Raw genomic sequence first — 6,343 nt, forward strand, 5'->3', positions numbered from 1 at the left:
GTGTGTGTGTGTGTGTGTGTGTGTGTGTGTGTGTGTGTGTGTGTGTGTGTGTGTGTGTGTGTGTGTGTGTGTGTGTGTGTGTGTGTGTGTGTGTGTGTGTGTGTGTGTGTGTGTGCCTATAACTGTCTGCGTTTGTTGTTTGTGTATCGGATTGTGTGTCTGTGTATTTTTCGGTGTGTGCTTGTGTCTGCCTGTTTGTTTGTCTCACTCTGGGTCCCTGTGTGTTCACCATTCTGTTTGTGTCTGCGTGGTTGTCTTTCTCTGTCTGAACAGCTGCCTGTGTATGAATATGTGACTCAAAATATTTCCTCTTCTGAGACCAATACGAACGCCATATTTCCGCAACGAACTCATAAAATCTATCTAAGCCAGTCCATTATCGATACCTTCACTAACGCCATCTGTGCATTAAAACACAACTCTTCTGTCAAATACAGTGAACACTTTGACTTCTGTCAGGAATTTTGGAATACAATTATACGAATACTTCCTAATACGGTGTTCCACTCCTACTCCTACTCCTACTACTACTACTACTACTACTACTACGAGAATCAGCACTCTTAATCAATCAATCAATCAATGGGGCATACGCCAGGGGTGCGTCGCCTCGCCCACCCTACGACGCCAAGCCTGGGGTCCTCCGGCGAGTCTCCTGCAGGCCCCTTCCCAACCCGAGTACCTCCCGGCAGGATCTATCGACTTGCTTAAGCCACGAACTCCGTGGGCGTCCCTGTGGCCTCCTCCACTCAGGATTGTCTCTCACAGAGACAACCTGATGAGCAGGATCAGCTTCCGGAAAACGTGCCCGTATAGCCGGAGTTGGCGTTGACGGACTATGCAGGTAATATATGTCGAATCAGCCTCACGGAGTAGTCGCCTGTTTGACACAAAGTCCTTCCAGCGATATCCCATGATTCTGCGTAGACACTTATTACTAAAGGCATCAATCCGCCTCTCCAAGTCCCCGTTTAGTGTCCATGTCTCACAACCATGGAGTAAGACAGGGAGCACAAGGGACTTGAAGATCCGCGTCTTTGTCCACCTGCACAGGTATCGACAACGCCATATACTCGTGTTGAGCGAGTCCATAGCACCGTGGGCCAGACCAATCCGCCGTAAGACTTCCTGGCCAGACTCACCGTTGTTATGAACTACGCTACCAAGATACGTGAAACTTTCCGAGATTTCAACGTCCTCGCCACACGCATGAACAGACTGTACTGTGTCATCCAGCAAGCCTCCAAACACCTGTACCTTGGTCTTGGCCCAGGAGACCTCTCAAGGGCTTCGCCGCCTCGTGCAGTGCCTCGAGAGCCATCACCAAGACCTCCAGCGACTCCGCCAGGATTACTGCATCATCGGCAAAACAAGGACCCTGGTATTGCCAATGGATGCTCCGCAGGTCCACAACTCTGCCCAGTACCCAGTCCATACAAGTGTTGAAAAGCGCTGGGGCAAGGTCACAGCCCTGCCTCACTCCCGCATTCACGGGAAAGAGGCTGGACAAGCCCCCCCCCCCACACACACACACACACACTTCACAGCACTCTCTGTCCCAGAATACAGGCCAGTCAGCAAACCAATAGTCCTCGCAGGAATCCCACGGAGTCGCAGAAGATCCCAGAGTGCCTCACGATCGATGCACTGAATCAAACGCCTTCCTGAGATCGACACAGGCTGCAAGCATCCCCTGTCGAAACTCACCTCGGCGCTCCACCACTCGTAAACCTTCTATCAGTCGATCAATCTCATTCAATCATTCAGTCAGTCAGTCAACCAGTTTGTCTGCCAGGCAATCGGTCAGTCTGTCAGACAGTCAATCCATCATTCATTCAGTCAGTCAGTTAACCAGCTATATAGTCAGTCAGTATATCATGCGGTCAGGCAGTCAGTCAGTTAGTCAGTCAGTCAATTAGTCAACCAGTCAGTCAGTCAGTTAATCAAGCAGTCAGTGAGTCAGTCATTAGAGGAAACAAGAACAGTTTTGTGGTGAGGAAGGTGCTTGAAAAATAGTGTCAGTGGAATGCAGCACTTATATTTACCGGGATGATGTCAGCAAGGAGAGTCAATTAACAGTTTAACTGGAGCACACGAGTTTAGCAACTAGACGAATACAAATGAATAATAGATAAATTTACACATCATAGATAGACAACTATAATATAAGGTAAGTACAATGTTCCAAGTACGACAATTTCGTATCGCTGGCGAGTCACACGGGCGTGAAGTTGCCAGCTCGTTACACTCAGCCTGTTATATTTGCCGATCTCCCACCCAAAACCTGTCTCTGGCGCCCAATAACGAGACTCAGATATAGTTATCACTAAAACCGTTGATTCCTGATGTGTTTTGGCAATGGTTAAGCGTCGAAAACCGGTACATGCACGAGGGCGAGATGATGAAGGCAAGTTATCCCAGCATCGTTTCCAGATTGTCGTACTCGGAGCATTACATTTACCAGCTTCTCCCGCATAAATATCACCAGGAAACATGAATAATAAACCATTTCAACAATAACTACAAATAAATATCGTTATTGTGACCCAGGAAACAGTTTTGGGGATGGAAATTGGGAAACATGAGAAACTGAGTACGACAATCTGGCAACGTTGTACAATAATCCCAGCCATCAGCTGTTCAGTGTTTGTTTACCTCGCGCGGGGAGAGAGATCCTCGTGCTCCCGGCCTTGTAGCGGTGCCGTGGCGGGGCGTGTAGGCGTTGACATGTAAGCCCCGGTCGTCTACCCTCCGTGCCCTATGGGGTCCGTGGACGGGGCAGGTAGTTTGGGTTAACCCGTCCGCTGCGGTTGGCACGGGTTTGGATTTCACTGTTAGCCTAGTATCATATATATAGTTTCATGTCTTTCTCTGTCTCTGTGGTGGATAGTGGAGTGTTTCCCATGTGGTATTGGTGTGCTGGATATCCTCTCCCAAGGTGCAGGACTACATTTTCTTCATTGAATTGTAGCAGCCACTTTTTGTTCCACTCCTGTAGCTTGATGAGGTCTTCTGCTAGGAAATGCACATTCAAGGGGACAAATATACTTTTCCCATTTCATTTCAACAGAGTAAATTTTAATGTAAGTGGAATTTTTCCATGTTGAGAATATGCTAACAGCTCCTCATTTTCATTTTCCATTTCCATCTTGCAGCACTCACGGTCATCGGCACTGCCCATACACTCAGTCCACCCTGGCGGGGACCTCACCAATGACCTCCATGAAAACAGGGTCCCAGACAAGCCAGTTGGTCTGAAGGGTGAGTGTTTCAGTGTTGTGATTTACATCCTCTGTCCCCTTCAAATTGTCCCTCCTACCTCCTACCTCCTTATCCATCACTTACATTCTTAATTCCCAACAAACAGTATAAACCTAATATATGTGTTGTGCATAGAATTTAGGATAACTTACAGGTACAATACATTTGTATAATTTTGTTTTCATGGTACAAAATATTCATGTTTGGAAGCCATGATAAAACCTACATAGTGATCATGATGGTGGAGTCACTGTGTTATCTGCAGTGTCTTGTGGTCCATTACAGCCGTGGCGCTGACTGACCACATCAGGGTGTGCTGGCAGCCCCCCGCACAGCACAATGTGATGCTGTGCGGCTACACCATTGCCTGGGACCAAGGCGTGGCGGACATCTACTCCAAGATCGTGGACAGCAAGCAGCACGGTTACATCATTGATAAGCTGGGTGTGTAAGATGATCATTTGTGACTAATTCTCCATTTTCTGGCCAAGTAGTATGCAGACCTGCAGTGTGATTCTCCACAAGACAGGGATTTTGAATTAGCCACTTCTACATTTGTGTTGAGCCAAGAGAAGGTAAAGATTTTGTTAGCCTGTCAAATGCGATTGGCACGGATTTGCCCTCACTGTTAGTCTGGTAACCTTTCTCTGCCTCTCTGGTGGACAGTGGAGTGTTTCCCATGTGGTATTGGTGTGCTGGATATCCCCTCCCAAGGTGCAGGACTTTACATTTTCTTCACTGAATTTTAGTAGAAACATTTTGATCCATTTCTATAGCTTGGTGAGGTCTTCTGGTAGGAAATCCACAGTCAATGGGTTAAATGATATCATAGTTAACCATTTATTGAGTCTGAGTTAACATTACATTCACCCCCCCCAAAAAAAATGATGATGGAGTCCATAACAAGTTTTCATTTAAGCAAAGTAAAGTGAAGGTAGAGATCTTGCTAAGTAGATCATAGTTAAACATTTATTGAGTCTGTTAACATTTCACACACACACACACACACACACACACACACACACACAAACACACACAGAAAAGTATTTACACACCATCATAAAGTTAGCTCTCCATATTGTGAAGACCCTGGACCATGAGAGCAATTATTGAGGGAAAGGAGGTGGTATTCTGAGTTGCCATTTTCAGACTCATCATCGTTCAGGCTCATTCCTCTGTCTGCCCTGAACTCTCAGATATTTCCTGGGTGGTCATAATGTTAGTCAGGTTATTCATTGGTTATCCGTGGCCTGTTATCTGTCTTTCTACCTGTTGTCTGTTAGTCTATCTTATTTGTTATCTGTTCTGCCCAGTTTAACCCCTTGACTGCGGATTTCCTAGCAGCAGACCTCGCCAAGCTACAGGAATGGAACAAAAAGTGTCCGTGGCTACAGTTCAGTGAAGAAAAGTGTAGTCCTGCACCTTGGGAGGGGATATCCAGCACACCAATACCACATGGGAAACACTCCACTATCCACCACAGACAGCGAGAGAAAGACCTGGGACTATGTTACCAGGCTACCAGTGAAGGCAAAATCTGTGCCAATCGCAGCGGACGGGTTATGGGTCGAAAAATTGTTGTATTGTTACGATTAGGTTCATAACAAGTTCTCCATCTCCTCAGAACCCAACATGGAGTTTGTGATAAGCCTGTGAGCCTTCAACAACGTGGGTGACGGGCAACCGGTGTACCAGCAAGTCCGCACCCAGCCAGAGGAGGAGGAGGTGGTGGCACCCACGCTGGACCCGGCGGTGGGGGTGGAGGCCGTGGTGCTGACGCCCTTCACCGTGGTGCTGCAGTGGGCGGACACCATGCTGAGCCAGAACCAGGTGATTTATTTATTTATTTTTTTATTATTATTATTTTTTTTTTTCAAGGGAGGCAACTCAAGGTAAACAAATTAAACAACAAATAAAAGGCCACTAGATGCCGTTCCAAACACAAGCATGAAGAATGGGAGGTCAAAAGAGGTCAGTTTTGGGTAGTGTTGCTGGGCTGCTTCAGGAGGGCAGTCATCAGCTGGAAAATATATGTTTTATCTCATGTTCTTTGTGCACTGTGTCACGACTTGCCACTTGCATCAACACAGCTGTGGAAAAGTTAGTCATTCGTCAAGGAACTTATTCACCACTTACACATTCTTGTTTCCCTGCACACACTCCCTTATTCGCCTCATATCCGCCTCTCCACATCCTTATTCGTAACTTGCAGCCTTCTCCTCCTACAAACAGCCACTCATTCACCTCATATCTTCCTCTCTATATCCTTATCCATTACTTACTCATACTCTCGTCCCAGCAAACTCCCTTATTCACCTCACGTCCACCTCACACATCCTTATCCATAACTCATGCATCCTCTTTTTCCTGCAAACAGTCCCTTATACACCTCATATCCTCCCTCATACATCCTTATCCTTCACTTACACATCCTCTTTTTCCTGCAAGCACTCCCTCACACCCTTCCTATCCTCCTGTCATTCATGTCTCATTTCACAAGCCAGTCCTTCATCCAGTGACCTTTCTTATGTTTTCACTCCGTCCTTGTACCTGACTCCCTGTTAATACTGACCTTTGACTCCTGCAGTACAACAGCTGCACCACCTTCTCGTCCTCATCCTCCAGCCGCTACGTCAACGCCACGGATGTGACCTGCCTCATTGACAGCCTCAAGCCATCAACAGTGTGTGAGTTTGCTGTGAAGACCATCATGTGGAGACCACAGTGCTGGAAGCCTTCGTTCTTCTTTCAGTAAATATTCACTCAGTCCTGCAACACTTCTCAAGGAAATCCTGCACAGCTGAATCCTTGCTGTGATGAGGCACAGAGAAATTATGACTCATAGGGTGAGCTATTATTAGTGTTTGAGATATTGATTTTTCATTGACCTTTTGCAAATACTTAAAATGAACCTTACATAATGGTATTAGAAACAGCACAGCAGGGCTGGCAATGATTTAATCAAATTGATTTAATCAGATGATTAAATCATTGATTTTATTTGTATTTTTTCTGAGTAAAAGTATTCCATAGGTTAAATGATGTGCTCCAAAGATGATAAAGTAAAACAACCTATTCATGT

General features: G+C 46.1%; 1 long non-coding RNA gene across 1 annotated transcript; it reads left to right on the top strand.

Annotated features, from left to right (window-relative positions):
* The first annotated feature begins 1,578 nt into the window (after positions 1–1,578).
* LOC126991908 (uncharacterized) lies at positions 1,579–6,131 on the top strand. The gene is made up of 5 exons (XR_007745918.1): positions 1,579–2,729; positions 3,156–3,261; positions 3,547–3,705; positions 4,886–5,091; positions 5,849–6,131. It is a non-coding gene; the product is annotated as an uncharacterized LOC126991908 (long non-coding RNA).
* Positions 6,132–6,343: the final 212 nt, after the last annotated feature.

This window comes from Eriocheir sinensis, unplaced genomic scaffold (genome assembly GCF_024679095.1).
Source record: "Eriocheir sinensis breed Jianghai 21 unplaced genomic scaffold, ASM2467909v1 Scaffold361, whole genome shotgun sequence".
NCBI lineage: Eukaryota > Metazoa > Arthropoda > Malacostraca > Decapoda > Varunidae > Eriocheir > Eriocheir sinensis.